This window comes from Neovison vison, chromosome X (assembly GCF_020171115.1).
Source record: "Neovison vison isolate M4711 chromosome X, ASM_NN_V1, whole genome shotgun sequence".
NCBI lineage: Eukaryota > Metazoa > Chordata > Mammalia > Carnivora > Mustelidae > Neogale > Neogale vison.
In genome coordinates this window covers 10413347-10435174 of record NC_058105.1, presented here as the reverse complement: position 1 = coordinate 10435174, position 21828 = coordinate 10413347, and positions in this window count along the sequence as shown.

The window sequence follows — 21828 nt, the reverse complement described above, 5'->3', positions numbered from 1 at the left end:
CAGAAGTCCATACCATACAAAGGTACAATGGAAGCTACAGCCAATGGTCTTAAGTCCCTACTGGCCTGCGCTGTCTCCTTCTAAAGATACATAGAAGGAGGGGCCTGGCTTCCTTAGAAATGACAGGTGGAGGGCGCCTGGGTGGCTCAGTGGGTTAAGCCACTGCCTTCGGCTCAGGTCATGATCCCAGGGTCCTGGGATCAAGTCCCACATCGGGCTCTCTGCTCAGCAGGGAGCCTGCTTCCCCCCCCCCCGCCTGCCTCTCCATCTACTTGTGATTTCTCTCTGTCAAATAAATAGATAAAATCTTTAAAAAAAAAAAAAGAAATGACAGGTGGACACACATGGTTGAAAGATCAATTTTGTACCTATTTCATTGTGTTGTATACAAATTAAAAAATTACATTTCAGGGCTGGCTAGAAACTGCTATAGATTATGTGGTATAAAGAATCCTATATTGGCCCCTAGTTTTTCCCTTTCTTTGGTATTTCTTTCTTCTTCTTCTTCTTCTTCGTCTTCTTCTTCTTCTTCTTTTTTAATTGTGTTATGTTAGTCACCATTCAATACATCCTGAGTTTTTGATGTATTGTTCCAAGATGCATTAGAATCTTGGAACATAATACCAGTGCTCCATGCAATACATGCCCTCCTTAATACCCCCCACCAGGCTCATCTTCTTTCAGTGATTCCATCAAACACTAAAAAATTAAGGGAATAAGGAAATTCAAAAAGTTAGAGGGCACATAACAAAGAGCTGTAAGTAGTTTCTAGCTGCTGAGAGTAACCCCCAGCCAACATCCAGCAAGGGAACGTGAGAGCCTCAGTCCTACAAGAGACTGGGTTCTTCTAGCAACACGAATGAGCCTGGAGTGGATTCTCCCCAGAATCTCCACATGTAAGAGTCTGGCCCGGGGTGACAACTTAAGTGTGAAATCTGGAGCAGAGGACCCAGTCAACCCTCCTGTACCTGAGAGCCACAGAACTGTGAGATAATCATTTATTTATATACTGTTTCAAGCCAAGTCAGTGGTAATTTGTTAGGCAGCAACAGAAAACTAATATAAATAATCATACGTGTTATTTGAAATTATGTGCATGACGCACAGTATAATGTAATATATTATTACTTATGCAAGAATATTAAGGGCGGTGACAGTGGTTGTGGTTGTCGCTTTTGGTGTAGGTGTGGTGGCTGAGGTACGTTGGTGGTGAAGTATCTCATTAGACAAGGAGACCATACACTCTCATTCATCCATTGTTTTTGTCTGTGTATTATAACCTAGAATTATCAAACTATATGGAGCCCAGGCATAGATGTTCTTAGAGCCTTCCATTGTTGTCACACATCAAACACTGTTTAAGTGGTTCAGATTCTTCTAGTCCCGTCTTTGGGGATCTTGGTCGCTTATTTTGTCCCAGTTGCAGGGACCAAGCTGGTTGGTTGTTGCCCAGACGCTACCATAGCCACCAACTTCAATGTAGGCACAAACAGACAGCACGTGGCTTAAGGTAACACTACTTGTCCCTCACCTCCTGCCCAAGAGATACTTGTACTTAGAAGATATACTCACGGAATCAAGTAAGCAGCACTTGTATAACAAGCAATGGATGCCTTGGGAATGCCCACTTATAGTTGATTGCTCTCTTTTCCTGCCTTGTTCTCCCTTTCCCACATCCTGCTACTCCGGGGCTGTATTCACGTGACGTGGAGTAGCACATTAGCTTTTGCCTGAGGTTCTGTCTTCTGGGGAACCCATGTTAAAGCAGAAGACCTGTGTACGGCTTCTGTCATCTGCCTTGGCAATTCAGGTGGGACTAGCTTCGCTTCCAAGGCTAGAGATTTCTCACGATTCAGCAGAAGGTATCTGGCCTTCTCTTTTTTTAGAAGCTGCCTTCAGCCTAGCTGTACATACTTGAACGTGCATGAAAGGAAATGGCCCTCAATGGATTATACCCTAGTTTTATCCAATTAGCTTATTTTATCTGTCACAGTCATCTGATTTTTTTGCCTGGGCTAACAACCTGGCTAGATAATTTGTCCTCTCTACATCGTGTTAGCATCTCTGTAAAATGTGGCTAGCAGCCTACCCTGCCTTCCTCACAGGGTTGTTGTCAGAATGAAATGAGATAATGCCTGTAAATATGCTTTGCAATGATGCTATGTCGATCGTGTGTATGTTGCTGTGGTTCCTAAATGCAGATTAGAGATCGGAGTGGGCTGCGCTATATATCCAGAAACCAGCATTAAGCAATTCTCAGGTTTTAGTATTGTGGGCTTTGTTCTTTGTAGAGCTTCAAGGTACCAGTAGACCCCTTCCCATGGACCTTTGTAAAACGATGTTCCTACTAGTCAGCTCAGGAAATGGCTCCAGGTTCTTCTCCCCACTCTTGAATATACTCTTCTCTCTAGTCTCTCTCTCTTTCTTTTTTTAAAATAAAGACTTATTTATTTGAGAGAGAAAGAGGACATGATTGGGGGAGGGGCAGAGAGAGAATTTCCAGCAGACTCCACTCTGAATGCTGAGACCCATAAGGGGCTGGATCTCAAGACTTCAAGATCATGACCTGAGCCGAAACCAAGAGTTGGACACTCAAATGAGTGAGCCACCCAGGTGCCCCCTCTGGTCTCTTTTGACTTCACACCAGGACTCTACTTCTCTGCCAACCATTTTTAAACATTCTGCCCAATTTTTAAAATCTTTAAATAGACTTTATTTTTTAGAGAAATTCACAGCAAAGCTGAGTGGAAAGCACACAGAGGCCCTATAGATTCCCTGTCTCCCCCCCCAACGCCACCCCATACACACACGAAGCTTCCCTATCAACATTTGGAACCAGAGTGGTACATTTGTTATGATGTATTTGCACTGATACATCTTTACCAGTAAAGGCCAACATAATATGTTAGTATTCACTTTTTGTGTTGTTCATTATCTGGGTTTGGGGAAATGAATAATGAAATGCATCCACCTTCATAGTATTATAAACAGTAATTTCACTGTCCTAAAAATCCTCAGTGTTCCAGCTATTCATTCCTTTTGTCTTCATTGTTTGGCCTTTTCCAGAATATCGTATTGTTAGAATCATACAGTACGTAACCTTTTTAGATTTGCTTCTTTCACTTAATAATCCACGTTTAAGTTTGTTACATGTCTTCTCATGGCGATAGCTCATTTCTTGTTAGGGCTGAGTAATACATATATATTTTTTAATTTAAATTCTAGTTAGTTGACATACAGTTCAATATTGATTTCAAGAGTAGAGTTCAGTGGTTCATCATTTACATATAACAGCTGGTGCTCATCATAACAAGTGCCTTCCTTAATCCCCATCACCCACCTATCACCTACCCTCCTCCATCAACCTTCAGTTTGTTCTCTATCATTAAGAGTCTCTCATGATTTGTTTCTCTTTTTCCCCCTCCCAAATGTTCATCCATTTTGCTTCTTAAGTTCCACATGTGAGTGAAATCATATGGTATTTTTCTCTCTAACTGACTTATTTCACTTAGCATAATACACTCTAAGTCCATAATCTTGCAAATGGCAAGATTCCATTCCTTTTGATGGCTGAGTAGTATTCCATTGTGTATATATAAACCCATCTTTATCCATTCATCAGTCAATGGACATCTGGGCTCTTTCCATAGTTTGCCTATTGTTGAAAATGCTGCTGTAAACACTGAGGTGCAAGTACCCCTTCAAATCAGTATTTTTGTATCCTTCAGCTAAATTCCTAGTAGTGCAACTGCTGGATCATAGAGTAGTTCTATTTTTAACTTTTTGCGAAACCTGCACACTGTTCTCCAGAGTAGTTTTCATTCCTACCAACATTGCAAGAGGGTTCCCTTTTCTCTGCATCCTCAACAGCATATATTGTCTCCTGTGTTGTTAATTTGAGCCATTCTGACAGGTGTGAGGTGGTTTTGATTTCTATTTCCCTGATGATGAGTGACGTTGAGCACTTTTTCATGTGTCTGTTGGCCATCTGGATGTCTTCTTTGCAGAAATGTCTGTTCATGTCTTCTGCCCATTTCTTAACTGGATTATTTGATTTTTGGATGTTGAGTTTGATAAGTTCTCTGTAGATTTTGGATACTAGCCTTTTATCTGATACATCATTTTCAAGTATCTTCTCCCATTCTGTAGGTTGCCTTTTAGTTTTGTTAATTACTTTCTTCCCTGTGCAGAAACTTTTTATCATGATGAAGTTCCAATAGCTTGCTTTTGTTTCCCTTACCTCCAGCAACATGTCTAGTAAGAAATTGCTACAATGAGGTCAAAGAGGTTGCTGCCTGTGTTCTCCTCTAGGATGTTGACAGTTTCTTGTCTCACGTTTAGGTCTATCATCCATTTTGAATTTATTTTTGTGTTTGGTGTAAGAAAACGGTCCAGTTTCTTTCTTCTGCATGTTGCCATCCAGTTTTCCCAACACCATTTGTTGAAGAGACTTTTTTCCATTGGATACTCTTTCCTGCTTTGCCAAAGTCTCGTTGCCCATATAGTTGTGGGTCCATTTCTGGACTTTCTATTCTGTTCCATTGACCTATGTGTTTGTTTCTGTGCTAGTACCATGCTCTCTTGATGATTACCACCTTGTAATAGAGCTTGAAGTCCAGAATTGTGATGCCTCCCGCTTTGGTTTTCTTTTTCAACATTACTTTGACTATTTGGGGTCTATTCTTGTTCCATACATATTTTATGATTGTTTGTTCTAGCTCTGTGAAAAATGCCAGTGGTATTTTGATAAGGATTTCATTACATGTGTAAACTGCTTTGGGTGGTATAGACATTTTAACAACGTTTGCTGTTCCAATCCAAGAGCATACAATGTTCTTCCATTTCTTTGTGTGTCCTCTTCAATTTCTTTTTTAAGTGTTCTATAGTTTTCTGAGTACAGATCTTTTACCTTGTTGGTTAGGTTTATTCCTATGTATCTCATGGTTTTTGGTGTAATTGGAAGTGGGATCAATTCTGTGATTTCTGTTTTCATTGCTTCATTATTCATGTATAGGAATGCAACAGATTTCTCTTCATTGATTTATATCCTTCAACTCTGCTAAATTCATGTATTAATTCTAGCATTTTCTGGTAGATTCTTATGGGTTTTTTACACAGAGTATCATGTTGTCTGCAAATAGCAAAAATTTGACTTCTTCCTTGCTGGCTTGGATGTTTTTATTTCTTTTTGTTGTCTGATTACTGAAGCCAAAACTTTCAGTACTATGTTAAACAGTAATGGTGACAGTGGACACCTCTGTCTTGTTCCTGACCCTAGAGGAAAAGCTCTCAGTTTTTCCTCCATTGAGGATAGCTAAGGGTCTTTCATTTATAGCTTTTATGACACTGAGGTATGTTACTTCTACACCTACTTTGTTGAAGGCTTTTATCAAGAATGGATGCTGTAGGGGTGCCTGGTTGGCTCAGTCGGTTGAGAGTCTAACTCTTGCTTTTAGCTTAAGGCCATAATCTTGGGATTGTGAGATTGAGTCCCACATTGGGCTCACCACTCAGCGGGGTGTCTGTTTCCCCTCTCCCTCTCTTTCTGCTCCTCCCTCCACTTGTGCTCTCTCTCTCCAACAAAATAAATAAATCTTTTTTAAAAAAAGAATGGATGCTGTATTTTGTCAAATGCTTTTTCTGCAGATACTGAGAGGATTATATTGTTCTTATCTTTTCTTTTATCAATGTGGTGTATCACATTCATCGATTTGCAAATATGGAACCACCCCTGCAAGGGTTTCATAGTACTTGATTTTCTGGATGTACCAGTTTATATGTCCATTCACCTATGGAAGGACATCTTGATTTCTCCCAAGTTTTTGGCAATTATGAGTAAAGTTGTTATAAGCATCTGTGTACAAGTTTTTGCATGGACATACATTGTCCATTCCTTTCAGTAAATGCCCAGGAGCACAACTGCCAGAACATATGGTAAAAGTGCACTAAGTTTTGTAAGCAGCTGCCAAGCTGGGGAGCGACATCATCAAGATGACAGAATATGTCATTCCAAACTCCAGTCCATTTCAGAGAAAGACAGCCAGGAGCTATCAATAGATAAGAAATCTTTGTGAAAATCCCAGAAGCTGGAGGTGAGACTAAAGTACTCCCTTGGACCACAAAAATGGAGGGAAGAAAACACATTAGAAGGGTAAGAGGAGGGGGTTCACTTTGACTGCATTGTCACTCCCGGAGGCCATCATAACATTATACTAAGAGGGCCCTCCTGGGCCTACTGTTTCTTCAAGGGGAGAAACAGCCCTAGGTAGATGTCCAGCCTCGAGCCTCACCGGACCAGTGAGCCTGGCCAGAGAACACATGTATCTGTGGAGCCCGTCTGTGCAGGGAAGCAAGTCCTAGATCTTCATGACACTGAAGCAGCCTGAAAGCCCAGCCTAGCCCTGCCCCACCTGGGCAGGGAGCAAATCCAGCAGCCTTTCCCAATTGTGGAGCATGCCTGGCCCCACATAACCAGGGAGCATGAACGGCGTCCATGGGCAGCCTCTGATAGCAGCATATGGTAGCTCCCTGCACTTCACCTTGGCCACAGAGCCTAGCCTACAACCCTGCCTGATTGCTAAGCACGGTCTAGCCAGGCAGAGAACCCAGCCAGCAACCCTGACCAATCGCAGAGCATAGCCAATGGGGGGACCCAGATAGGGACCCCTTCTGACCAGAGCACAGTCTCCAACCCCAACCAAATACAGAGTACAGATGATGGGAACACCCATCCAGGTAGCCTATCCAGTGACCTTGGCCAACAACAGAGCCCAGACTGTGGCCCCACACAGCCTTAGGGCCCGACGGCAGCACAGCCTGACAGAGCACAGTCCCAGGCCCCAGCCAATTGCAAAGACTACTGCGGACAATGACACGCCAAGACACCAGATTGTCGCCATTTGAATGCCTCGCGGGTCCCTCACATTCAGTTGAGTTCATTATCCCCGACCTGAAAGCAAGGACAGAAAGAAACCCATGCATCAGTAAATCTGTCACCATCCTCTCAGTTATGGAATCAAAAAACCTGGAAAAAAATCTGGACTCCTCCCTCTCCGTGACTGACATGTTTTTTTTAACTTTTGGTTGCCTGTTTATGAGGGAATACACATACACACACACATCTTGTAAGATGGGACCTGAAATTTCTTGAATTCCTTCATTTTTGACTCTACCCTCATTCCAGTGGGGATCTCGAGTCTTTTACTGCCACCTACCTGCCTCCCAGCATCAGCCCTTACCCCTCTCTACACCGTTACCCCTGAGCAGACAGGTGTTCTTCCCACAGTCCAAGTCTGATCGTGGTATTTACATGGTCATGACCCTTTAATTCTCCCCTTTCCCCTCCGGATGAAGTCCAGACTCATTAGTATGACACTCAAATACCTCCTGAGTATGTTCCTTGCCTATTTCCACAGCAGAGTTTTTCCAACTATTGCTGCAACTCATTAGGAGGGTCAGGAAATCAATTGAGTTGGTCGTGACCAGCATCTGCTTTTAAATGAGTAACAGTGGGATGGAGTACAATAGGAAATATTGGAGTTCATGTCACATATGAAGGATATTTCCTGACACATTTGTTTCAGTTATATATGTGTACTCCCGGGTCACAATAGAAATGTGTGTGTTTGCTTTGTTAAACAGCCTGAACGAGGTGTAATGGATAGACAAACAACTGTGCACATGCAATGTATACAATTTGATGGGTTTCAGCATACATAAACACATTTGCAACCATTGCCACAAGGAAGGTAATGAGCATATCTGTCACCTCCACAAGTTTCTTCCTGCCTCCTCCTTTTTTTTCAGGCAGGAACACTTTACTTGAGATCTACCATCCTGAAATCTTCTCCATACAATACACTGTGTGTATGCGTTCGTCTTGCATAACTGGAACCTTATACCTGTTGAACAACCCTTCCCCCCCATTTCAACCCTCTGCTTCTGTGATTATGACCATTTTAGATACCTCACATAAGTGGTTAAGACCCACTATTTATCCTTTTGTGATGGGTTTATCCCACTTAGTGTAATGTCCTCCAGGTTTATCCATGTTGCATATGGCAGGATTTCCTTATTTTTTAAGGCTGAGTAATATTCCATGCAGGTATACACCCCATTTTCTTTATCTGTTTCCCTGCTGATGAACATTTAGGTAGTTTCTGTATCTTGGCCATTGTACCTTGTACGGCGAGGTGCATGGGAGTACAGACATCTCTTTGAGATCCTCATTTCAGTGGTTTCGGATATATACTCAGATGTGGGATTGCTGGATCATATCTCGAGGAATTTGCCAACTGTTTTGCATAACTGTAGTAGGTCACAGTGAGAACATTTTGAAAGCTATCACTTTATAGTAACATCACATTACCAGTTGTCTCCTTACTTTGCATTCTGCAGCCTTTCTGAACTTCTTTCAGTTCCTCAAACGTGCCACACGTTCTCTTCCCCCCAGGACTTTTGCACAGGAGCTTTTTGATCCCATATGTGGGGGTGTGTGTGTGCATATGTGAGCATATACCTATCCAAATGCTAACACTGACTGTATCCGAGGGATAGAGTTGTAGCTAAATATGTCTTGGCTATGTTCCTTTCTATATTTTTAATGATGATCTTGTATTACTTTTGTACAAAAAAAACCATTTAAAATAAATAGGTGACTCCTAGTGTAATTGAAATGAAGGACAAGTAAAGCATAATAATTTTAAAATTAAATACTAAGTGCTACTTTGTTGGTCATGAGCGAAGAGCAAAACACAGGCTGGAGAGGGCCCTTCAGGGGCGATGACTAGTGAGCTTACTGAAAGGGAGTGTAGTAAGTCACCAGACAGACAAAACGGGAGGACACTCCATGTGGAGAGGATAGCATTCGGGAGACAGAGACCTCTGAAATCCTGTCTTGGGAATGATCTCTAATTCGCTGTGACTAGCGGATATACTATGGGGTGAATGTCTAACCTCGCAGAACAACCAGGCACGACCTCATCAGATTTGGACTTGACTCTGTGAGCAATTACAAGCAAGAACTCAGCTCACTAGATCAGGGTTTGGAAATGGTAACTCTGGCTGGAGCGTGGACGTTGCAATGGCTCTGGAAGATGATGAAATGGCATAGCTCGCTACATTTTCCCTTGCCATCGCCTCTGCCCTTCATCCGTCGACAGCCCATACTGTTACAGCGCTCGGGAGCCCCCGGGAACCCCGGTCCCGAGAGCACTTACTGGGTGGGAGTGTGCGGGTTGAGCACCGTGCCTGCAGCCAGCCTCGGGTAGGTGGCACTTCCGTCACTCAGAGCTGGCTATAATTGGCCCCTGTGGGACCTTGATGGTAGCCACGTGGGGGCAGATATAGGAGGTGGGAAAGAGGGAGGAGCAGAAAACCCAGGGGATGGATGACGACTTGATGCCCGTTTATTCTACATGACAAAATGCACACCATTCAGAAAGTCGCATGAGGAACACACCACCCCGCCTGGTATCCTTTGCCTCCATTAGTGCAAACCCCCGAATTACCTGTCAGTCCTCATAAACGGCCTTATTAATCTGGCTACCAAATCAGAGTTTATCTAATCCTGACACTCTGCCAATCCGTGACCCCTGCCAGCACAGCTGAATAGGGAGAGATCTTTCCTTTTACCTTCTCGAGAGGAAGCCTGGCCCTGGGATCAACAGAAGCTTTAGGGCCAGATCTGTATAGACTCCACATCCCCCCCACCTGCCACCTGCAAACATGTGCTGGTCTCTCCCAGGATGGATAGGTACAGTTAAGGAGATCATCGCCCTCGAGTTCCTGGGGCATAATTAGGTCACAACCAATGGCACTGATAATAATGCTAATCTAATAATAATACTGTGACCTTTAAAGGCAGCAGCAGGGACGCCTGGGTGGCGCAGTTGGTTGGACGACTGCCTTCGGCTTAGGGCGTGGTCCTGGAGTCCCGGGATCGAGTCCCACATCAGGCTCCCAGCTCCATGGGGAGTCTGCTTCGCTCTCTGACCTTCTCCTCGCTCATGCTCTCTCTCACACTCTCTCTCTCTCAAATAAATAAATAAAATCTTTAAAAAAAAAAAAAAAAAATAAAGGCAGCAGCAATTAACGTGTATTGATCCAGTGGATTATGCTAGCTGTTTCACGTACATTGAACCATGTTCTACTCGCATTTTAAAGGAAAGAAAACTTGGGTTTGGGGGAGATGAATTTGCTTGATGTCCTAAACCTAGCAAGCCACAGAGTTCTGCCTTCACCCCAAGGCTCCGTGGCACCGGTTTCCATCTGATAATGCCCCAACGGCCGGGATGTGGTTTTTATTTATTTTATTTTCACGTTTTGTTCTTTTCTCTCAGAGTTAATCTGGGAGCTGCTCCTTACAAGACAGAAATGATGCTTCCCATTTTAGCAGCTTTTACTAAAACTTAGCTGCATGGGTTTATTTGTACAATCATGTATGTCACTTTAAAAACAAATTTCCAAATAACATGCCAGTTTGGCTCTTTTGAAAAAAAAATTGATTACACTTACGGTCGGTGTCAGAAATGAAAAATTGCAGGAATATTTAATTTTATATTACTTTCCAGCAGCAGTTACTAAAGCCTCATCACACTTCTTCATAACTAATACATTACTGGGAAAGGGGGAAAGATCATGTCATTTTTTTTTTTTTTTTTTTGCCAGCTGGAAAGAAGTAATTTTGATTTTATTAGCGCAGGTATTGTGCTATAGAAAAGAAGTGTTCTACCAGTGTTCTGGCTTTTTCTTTTTTCCTCAGGACTCATTGCCAATCAATCACCTGCCATGACACTTGAAGTAACGTTGGCCCAAGCAATCTCTCTAGGATTCTATACTCGGGTTAGACTTTGCAATCCTCTGTTCCTTGTTTCTTGAGACTCCAGAGTGCCCAGCGCTGTACTATGTTACCCCGATGCCGTGTATAGGAAATGATCTCAGACGCTCCCAGCTCAGTGAGTCAGACAGGGTACAGGTCCAAGGCAGAGCTCTGCGATGGAGACAGCTTGTGAATTTGGAGTGACCGTGGAGGACGCTTGCTTTAAACCTCACTCGACCAAGAAGATTTTCTATAATGACACAGGGGTTTACAATTCTTTACTATGCCCTCGGAGTGTGTCTCAGAGACACACATTTAATTTCGCATTAATGTTTCTGCCTAGAAGACTCCTACCATTGCGGGTTTCTGCCTTCAAAAATCTATTCAGCCATCATTTACCCTATTACCTTATTTAATTCAGTTCTCACAAAATCCTAAGAGGGACAGATGCTATCATTAGCCCCAATTCACTGAGAAGAAAACGAAAGATCAGAGAAGTTAAGTGATTTGCCCCTGATCACACTGCGAACACGTGGCAGATCTGGGTTTTAAACCAAGACTTTCTGATGTTTCTTTCCTTGATGTCCTGTAGCCTCCCATGAAATCAGTCCCTTTGGATTTCCAATCATACTTGGGTTATCCGTTTTATTGGGTACCTTTTATTTCTAGTTTGCGTTATAGTGGTTATGTATTTGTGTATCTTCTTTCCATTGAGTTCCTTCTCCTTGAAGGTAAACAGCAGATCTTGCTCAATTTTCTGTCCTCCATAGTGTTGAGCATGGAGCCTAGTGCTGTTCCTGATGTGAACAAATTGGGTAATACTTAGAAATTTCATTCTTTCTGCAATTATTTTTCTCTCAGCTGTCTTCTCCATTGAACAAATTAATATCTAGAACCAGAGCTTCAATGACTGTTCAACTTCTTAAACACAGCTTTTAAGAATCAGTGCTCCCATCAGAATGGACAAAAACAGTGACGTAAGATGGGACAGCAAAGGGTGATCAGGCATTATGTGGCTATTCAACAACTGCCCTGGATCAGAGAGATTAATCATCTCTTACGTTGGCCATCTGGAGGTTTAATCGACATTTTGCCCTTGCACTGGCCTGTGAGCGCCATAGGGTAGTACATTCCCACCGGACAGCTGGGGCAATGGAGGCTTGCTTGAAGAGGTTCAGTAACTTGGGTGAGATTACAGAGCTAGGAAGCAGTGGGGCTGGGGCTAGTATCTGGGTCTTGATTCCCTGTCTCTGGAAGCTATTCACATCCCTCTCCCTCCCTCCTGTGCTTCCCAAACACCTCTTCCGGCTTTTTCCTTTTTTTAACCTACCACCAGGCTGCTCCGGATGGTTGTAAACGTATACAGCCTTCTCCCAACCGTTGGCCTCTCTGCTTCCAGTCTTCCTCTCTAACTGTTCTTTGTGAAAAGTTAAATCAGACTAATTGTTCACCTGTTCAAAAGCCGTAAATGGCTCTATGACACCACAGCTTGGTACCCAAGACCCCTGTCATCTCATTTAGTTCCGCCACGGAAACGAAATGAAGTTGCTCTCTTATTTCTGGATGCTTTTGTGTGGTGTTCTCTCTGTGTTTATGGAAATTCTATTTTTGCCTGTTTCCAGCCTCCTTTCCATCTGGTTTGCATCTATTCATTCTTTAGGCCATTAAGCAGTTACTACCTCTGTTGAGAAGACTTCCCTGATGCTCCAACCCACCACGATGAGCCCATGCTCATCAATAGTCCCTCATGTTCATTCTTCTTTGTATTTTTTTTTTTTTTTCTTTAGCTCCGTGTTACACCTTGTATTCTCATGGCTTATTCGTTCCATGTGCTCATGCTCATTCTTAGAGCCTTTATCGCACTGCGGTGTAATTACATATTGTGCTTCTTGTCAGGCTGTAGCTGAATTCAGATTAGCAGGACGAGGGAGCGCAGCTCTTCTTTAAGGTTCCTTGGGGGGTTGGAAGCTGTAAGGCTGGAGCATCGCTCTAGGCTAGCCGGTGGGAGGACACTTGCTTCTGGGCCATCTAAGGATGAACAACACTGTGGACCTGACCTCACTTCTAAGCCGTGTTGTGCTTGGGTTGTATCTGGGGTATTTGAAGATCAGACTCCTGAGTAACAGTGGATGAGTCAAAACTGGACAAGGACTCATGCAATTTTTCTTTAAGATGTTCACTCTGAGTCGGCATAAAACTAACTCCTGGAAAAAGAGGGCTGGTTTGATTTAACAAACATGTCATCGGGTCCCATAGCCATAACCTTTATGAAATATCACATCAAACATATCAAGAATTTATAATTTGAGGGCTCTATTCAGAATGCAGAACTTCTAATAACAGAAGCAATCGTGATTGTTGGGACAGTGCAAATATGCGATTCTGGGATATAAGTAGTTAAATTGTCCTCGTGCTCTACTGTTTACAATGGGCATTATACGCTGTTGGTGGGCAGGTACCGCTGTTTTATGCTCCATACCTAGCACACTGTGTAATGTACAGCATTTGTCCAGTAGATCTTTACAAGAATTAGTGTTTTCACATATACGAAGTTTGACTCTCATCAGAGCCCTGGCTCTCCGGGCTGACATTTTCCAGATCCCAAACAAACTAAACCAACAAGAAACCAAGAAATGCAACACTTAGAGATGTAACAAAATGGAGAAAATTTTATCTATCAAAACACCTCGGAGGGGGCGGTTAGGATACTCCTTGGTGGGCTCCCTGTGGGCATGCTTGACTAATAATAGCTAGCCATAACATTTCCTTCAGAAGGTGGGCCTTGAGATAGTCATGACTTCGTTTATTTGTATAGAGATTTGGGCACAGAGCTGAAATCCGTGGTAAGACGGTGGAGGACTCAAGAAAGCTAAGAGATGATGTACCCAGCTAAGCAGGAGTGAAGAGAGTGTGGAGAAGGAAATAAAGATTTCTTCCGTCTCTCCACTGCACTCTTTTTGAGAGAGAGAGACCGAGAGAGACAGTGAGAGTGGGGGGAGGGGCAGAGGGAGAGAGAATCCTCAAGCAGACGCCTCGCTGAGTACAGAGGCTGACCCAGGGCTTATCTCATGACCCTGAGATCATGAACCTGAGCTGAAATCAGGAGCTAGATGCTCAACTGACTGAGCCACCCAGGCTCCCCTTTCCTATGAATTCCTCAGTAAAATCTACATCTTTTCCCAGGACTTTTCCCATAAGATCATTCTTCCTAAGGACTGTAACTGACAAAGTGTCCACCATCTCCAGACATTCAGGCAGTAGGTGATGTTGGAAATGTGTTTATTTATTATGTACATATTTGCCGAGTTTCTTCCAAAGGGCAGGCACTGGGAATACAGTGCTGAACCAGATTCCCAAAGACTCTTTTCTTGTGGAACTTACCTTCTAGGAGGAGAGCCAAAAATTGCAGTGCAGACACAATAAAGCTTGTGATGAGTGCTTTAAAGGAAAAAATATAAAAGACTTATGTGACAGATAAGAAAATAAAGGCAAAGGTACATTCAATAGGACCATCAGCGAAGGTCTTTCTGAGCGGTGTTGTTCAAAGTGAGATTTAAAAAAGGAGAAGCAACACAGGTTAAAAGAAGGAGAAAGAGAATTCCTTGCCCAAGGAGCAGCAACTAAAAACACCCTGAGTCAAAAGATAGACTGGCATGTTCTAAAACTGTCAGAAGACTATTATGGTTGGAAAAAGTGGTGGGTGGCATAAGATGATACAATAGAGAGTTTATACGAATTCCTAGTTTAACATTTACCTTCGTCGGTTTGGGCTGCTGTACCCAAAACACCATATACTGGGCAGCTTACAAACAACAAATTGCTTTTTCACAGTTCAAGAGGCTGAGAAGTCCAAAATCGAGGTGCCGGCAGATTCTATGTCTGATGAGGTCCTGCTTCCTGCTTCCTGGACACGTGTTTTTATTTGTTTTGTGTGTTTGTTTAAAGTTCTCTGGGGTCTCTTTTGTAAGGACACTCATCCCATTCACCCAGTTTCTACCTTCATAACCTAGTCACCTTCCCAGAAGCCCAAATCCCAATACCATCACACTGGACATTAGGTTTCAATATAAAGATTCTCTCTACTTCCCCCTTAAACCCACTATGATGATAAAATGGTAATGGTATTTATACTAGGTTTTCCACTTGGGGTGGTAAGAGCAGTGTGGAATGTGACATCTTTTAGGGAAAATTTGAATTTGGAAGTCCTCTGTACATCCTTCTCACTACCAAAGGAATTACCCTTTTTTAGTGACACTGGCTGATGCCTTGTCTCAGAGCTAGCGTCTATTTTACCCTGTTGCCTTTTCCAAAAAAGATGGAAAGAATTTTATTTCTTAACTATAAATGACAGTAGAGCATTAATGTGATGAATAGCTTTAATTTCAGTTAAGTGTGTTCAAACCTGAGGAAGGCCAGAACGGAAGCATTCTGCTGATACATTCTAAAAGCAATATGTCATTATCCATCAATAGTTACTTAATCAATCCATCCAAAAATTCCAAAAGCAAAATGGGAAGTTAGAAATAAATGGGTTTACAAAAAAGGCACCAACAGAGTTTTTTCACGAGGGTCTTTGATTTGCATATGACCAAGAATTAGATGATATTCTCTCACGTACGAACTAAGCCAAGAAAACAGGCAAGGTTCCAGCAGTTTCTGGCAATTTTCAGGATGTTGAAATGAAATAAAACACCACCACTCGGAAGCAGATTTCTTACATTTGGGAGCTGACAGCAATTATGAAGCCCAGTAGACTCCTCATTTCTGATTTTTTTTTGTCTCTTTTCACAACTGATGTGCCAAAGAGGTGATGGGGATTGAAGAGTGCACTTATCATGACGAAAATAAAATAAAACAAAACAAAATAAAATAAAATAAAATAATAATAAAAAGGTAAAAAAAAGAAAAAAAAATAGTTGAAGAATTTTGAAAGTCATAAACATTGGCCAGAAATGAACTGTCACAATGGGGCAGGCGTTCACTGGAGTGTCCTAAGGACTAAACCTCCTCCTAGGAAACTCTTAATCTGGCACACATCCATAAGAACTTTCAAAATTAGGGGCGCCTGGGTGGCTCAGTGGGTTAAAGCCTCTGCCTTTGGCTCAGATCATGATCTCAGGGTCCCGGGATCGAGCCCCGCATCGGGCTCTCTGCTTGGCGGGGAGCCTGCTTCCTCCTCTCTCTCCACCTGCCTCTCTGCCTACTTGTGATCTCTGTCTGTCAAATAAATAAATAAAATCTTTAAAAAAAAAGAACTTTCAAAATTACCCTTTATGAACATTAATGAGACTACCATCCCAGTGATAAATTGTGCTTCATTGTGGTATATGATCTTTTAAAATTCTATTGAATTGGGGGTGCCTGGGTGGCTCAGCCAGTTAAGTGTCTGACTCTTGATTTTGGCTCAGGTCCTGATCTCAGGGTTGTGAGATTGAACCCCGTGCTGGGCACCATGCTGAGTGTGGAGCCTGATTAAGATTCTCTCTCTTTCTCAAAATAAATGAATGAATGCATGAATGAATGATCAAATAAAAATAATAATATGGCACATAAAAAGCATAGGACAGTTTTTTGCAACCTAATAAACCCTCAATATTAGCTATTTTTATTGTTCTAAGTCAATATTGTATATTTTAGGATAATCATGTACATGTTTTAAGAAGTTTCCTTGAAGAAAAGAGCCCTATTACAAATCATGTCATAATATGCTGTTTGTACTGAAGCCCTATTAATTGAACAACAACAAACAACCCACACACAATAAGATATCTGCTTATATAATACTGGAAAAATCTTGTAGTCATCTTTTTTTAGAAAAAGAAAAATTTTAAAGATTTTATCTATTTATTTAATAGAGAGAGAGAGAGAGAGCACACAAACGGGTGAGCTGCAGAGAGAGAAGGAGACGCAGGCTCCCCACTAAGCAGGCAGCCCAATCCAGGGCTTGATCCCAGGACCCTGGGATCATGACCCGGGCCGAAGGCAAACGCTTAATGACTGAACCACCCCCGCACCTGGAAGAAGTATTATTTTTAAAGTAGTCCTAGAAAAATCAAGATCTTTAGAAAACAAACAAAAAACAAAAAAGAAAAAGAAAAAAAAAGCTCTGAAAATACGGCAATGACTTCTTATCTGATGTGACAATTGCTGATTTATGTAATCAATTACTTTGTCTAGAAAAGTAAAACATGTTTCCACAAGAAGAAAATTACATGTCAGATGTATCCGCTCTCAGCCTGTTTGAAAGTGTAAAGGCTGTTCTTATTTGTGAATCTTAAAAATAAAGATACGTGGGGCGCCTGGGTGGCTCAGTCGGTTAAGCATGTGTCTTCAGCTCAGGTCAAGATCTCAGGGTCCTGGGATCAAGCCCTGCATAGGGCTCCTGCTTCTCCCTCTCCTTCTGTCTCTGCCCCTGACTTGTGTTCTCCCTCTGTCTCAAACAAACAAACAAACAAACAAACGTAAATGCAAAAGCAGAGAAAGAGTGGATGCAAAGAGAGTATGGGTAGGATAACAAAGCAGCTTGAGAAGGAAAAGTAGTGAGAAGCAGGTCAGCTATAAGGAAAATACCACAGGGAATTTCTAAACCACAATCAGGCAAAGAGAATGCCAGTAGATGTGGACGTGTATGATAAGGTCAGGCAAAACTGTTCAGGTTTGCTGTACCTGAGAACCTGGCCGGTCACCCTGGAGGACCAGTCACATTTTACTTCATACACGACACGTTTCCTCTGAATGCAGCCATGGCTTTGCACAGAGAGAAATGTTGGAAGTTGGAGCCAATAATCCCTGTTCAGTTATAATGTTTCCAGTGATCTTAAAAGTCCCGTCCTGTGTGCCAAGCATTTGGCAAGCTGCAGCGTTGAAGATTCTTGTGGAGACATAGCGCGCAGAGGGGAGCAATGAACACGCATTTGTAACTAGCCATTCCAATAGCCAGCCTTAATGTCTCCCCAAAGCACCAGGAGAAAAGGTTCATTTAATTTTTATAAAATAAGCTGTGATTCCAACTGAGAAGTGGCACTTGATCATTCACACATGCCGCATAGATACAGCACATACTCCAAATTCCCATTTAAAGTAGGAGAAGGCATAGCGCGCAGAATTTTGCTTTTGTAAATATGAAATGCGTGACTAAGATCAATAAGAATGGGCACATCCTTGCCCATGACCCTCAGCTTCGACCTGCCTCTTGGACAGAACGTTGCAGAGAGTGAAGAAACTCTGGAGGTCATTTAACCAGCCAATTTTTCTGGATAGAAAGACATTCTATACCATGCCTTTTAATTTACTTTAATACTTTCATCATGTGGTTTGTATGTTAGAAAACACGTAAATACTCACTGTAGAATACGGAAAATATTAGAAACTGGTAAAATAACAGATTCATTCTAGAAAGACATGACTTTTAAAACATGGGTATTGGATAGACTAGAATTTATGAGAATTTCTGGGTTTCTAGGGCATGAACCTGTGACCATACTACAAACAGTGAAAATGTTTGTAATAACACGTGTGGGACAGAAATGTACCAGAGGTTGTCTCAAATCAAGCACACACAGCACTACCAGTAACAAAATGTGATGCTTAGAAAACCTTTTTTTAAAGCACCACTGTAGGGGCACCTGAGTGGCTCAGTAGGTTAAGCCTCTGCCTTTGGCTCAGGTCATGATCTCAGGGTCCCAGGATTGAGCCCTGTATCGGGCTCTCTGCTCGACAGGCAGCCTGCTTCTGCCTCTCTCTCTCTCTCTGCCTGTCTCTCTGCCTACTTATGATCTCTCTCTCTGTCAAATAAATAAAAAATAAATCTTAAAAAAAAAATTAAAAATAAAGTACCACTACATTTTTAAAGGGTTGACGATGTTAGAGGAAAGGCTAAATTATCTGACTACAATACTGATGATATAAAAAGATATTACAAAATCATTGTCATTTGAAGAAGCAATCAAATCATATTCAGCCAGAACTGCAGAAGGGTATCACAGAGGTGGGTCAGGAAGTTAATTAATTTTTGAAACATTCTGTTTCTAGACTTAGTAACTTTTATGTTATTCATCATCTTGGTAAATTTTTTACTTTTCCTGATTTCTTTTCTTATTCTAAATAATATTCATATACTTACTTACTACATATGTTAGTATTTTGTCATGTTTTAGTCAAAATTATACTGTGGGTAATGTGTTGAAAGCTCTACAAATATTATATATTGAAAATATTGATGTATACCAATGTCTGTTTCAGTTACCCTATTGTTAGACATCAGTTGGTTTGTATATTTTGATTCTTAAAACTAACATGACAATTATGATGTATATATATATGTGTATGTGTATATATATATATATATAAATAAAAGAATTTGTTTATTTACTTGACAGACAGAGATGACAATCGGGCAGAGAGGCAGGCAGAGACAGAGAGAGGCGGAAGCAGGCTCCCCGCCGAGCAGAGAGCCCGATGCGGGCCTCAATCCCGGGACCTGGGATCATAACCTGCGCCAAAGGCAGAGGCTTTAACCCACTGAGCCACGCAGGAGACCTGAATATTATATATATTTTTTAAAGTTTTATTTATTTGAGAGAGAGAAAGAGAGAGAAAAAGAGAGTGGAGGAGGGGCAGAGGGAGAGGATGAGGGAGGGAAGTAGACTGCGTGCTGAGCAGGGAGCCCCACATGGGGCTCCATCCCTGGACCATGAGGTCATGACCTGAGCTGAAATCAAGAGTCAGATGCTTAACCTACTGAGCCACCCAGGCATTCCTATAGTGGATATCTTTTTTTTTTTTTTTTTTTTTAAGATTTTATTTATTTATTTGATAGAGAGAGAGAGGTCACAAGTAGGCAGAGAAACAGGCCGAGGGGGGCGGGAGAAGCAGGCTCCCTGCTAAGCAGAGAGCCCAATGTGGGGCTCGATCCCAGGACCCTGAGATCATGACCTGACCTGAAGGCAGAGGCTTAACCCACTGAGCCACCCAGGCGCCCGGTGAATATCTTTGATAAAAGTATGTTTCTATGAACTTCGGGAGATGATGATGTCAATGTAGTTTCATCAGTTGTCACAAACATACCACTCTGGTGGAAGGTGTTGATGACAGGGAGGCTATGCATGTGTGGGGAAAAGGATATATGGGAAACCTCTGGGGTGCATGGGTGGCTCAGTGGGTTAAGCCTCTGTCTTCAGCTCAGATCATGATCTCAGGGTCCTGGGATCGAGCCCCGCATCAGGCTCTCTGCTCAGCAGGGAGCCTGCTTCTCCCTCTCTCTCTGCTTGCTTCTCTGCCTGCTTGTGATCTCTCTCTAATAAATAAAATCTTAAAAAAAAAAAGGTATATGGAAAACCTCTATATCTTCTTCTTAATTTTGCGATGAGCTTAAACTCTCTAAAAAACAAAGTGTGTTTTAGGGGCATCTGGCTGGCTCAGTCAGTGGAGTGTGTGGCTCTTGATCATGGGGTTGTGGGTTTAGTCCCACGTTGGTATATAGAGATTACTTAAAAATAAAATCTTAAAAAAAAAACCCACTGTATTTTAAAAAACCTAATTTGCAGCAAGTTGTACTTAAAAGTAACATACAGGGAAATCAAGGGAAAAAAAATCTTTGCTTCTGTACATTATTTTCCTTAATCTTATGACTCTCTTGTTCTCCCTCACTTTCTCTAGCAAATCCTTTTCAAAATGGGTTTGACAATTTACATTTCCATTAACACATCTTCACCACCACTGTGTATTGTCATTAAAACTAATACGGGCCAGTTTGATAAACCAAATGTATCTTGTCTAAATTTACATATTTTTTTGGCTCCCTACTGATTCTGAACATGTGGATGCCCACCATTGAAATGAACTGTTCGAATCTTTTTGAAAGTTTTTATTGTAATGTTGGTGCATTCATTATTGAGTTGTTTAATGTATTCAGGCATTTCTCCTATATAGCTCAAGGTGTTCATAAAAAGATTTGTGTATAAAGTGATCCATTAATGAGGCAACATAATTCACAACTGGTTATAATTTTCTGGTTATCTGAAACTGGCACTAGGAGCACAGGAGGGTAAAAATACGTACTAACAAAAATCTCCTTTGTCATGACAGGGTCATTCGCAGTCACTTTTTATCTGTAAAAAACACGAGGGATGAAGTGATAAAAATATGTAGGAAGAATGAACTCCTGTGGCTGAAGCGATGCTAGAAACCATAAAATTGAATTTACCTGTAGTGTGTAGGTTATATAACTATACCCTCTCTTACAGCTCTAAAAACACCTAATTTAAATGTGCCCACAGAAAAATAACTACTATTGAGTATAAGTTTGTTCGCCTTTTCTCCTCTGTAACAATTACCTTCATACAAAATCAGTGACAGTATTGCCTAGTTATGTATGTGTATTGCTCTCCTACTACAAATATTTACTGGTTCATTAATTTATTAACCTTTTGTCATATTTCTCACAATTTTTCCTTCTTTGTTATTTGTCCTTTTCATTTGTTTGTGCTTTGATTAGTAAAAAGATTTTGTACATTTTTTTAATTTATTAATTTTATTTATTTATTTTATTAAGATTTTATTTATTTATTTGACAGACAGAGATTACAAGTAGGCAGAGAGGCAGGCACAGAGAGAGAGAGAGAGAGAGAGAGAGAGGCGGGGTGGGGTGGGGTGGGTAGGGGGGTGGGAAGCAGGCTTCCTGCTGAGCAGAGAGCCCCGATGCTGGGCTCGATCCCAGGATCCTGGGATCATGACCCGTGCCAAAGGCAGAGGCTTAACCCACTGGGTCACCCAGGTGGTGCCCCAAAAGATTTTGTACATATTTGAATTACTTTTTGTTTTTATTTAATGGCTTCCATAGCTTTTGTGCTTACAGAATTCTTTCCATTTCTGTATTTCTAGAAATACTATAAATCCTAATACAAATGGCGCATATGTTTTATGATTTCGTGTTTTATGTGTCATTGCAAGCCATCTAAAACTTACTTCAGTATATGATGTGAAGAAATCTAGTTTTTAGTCAACTTACT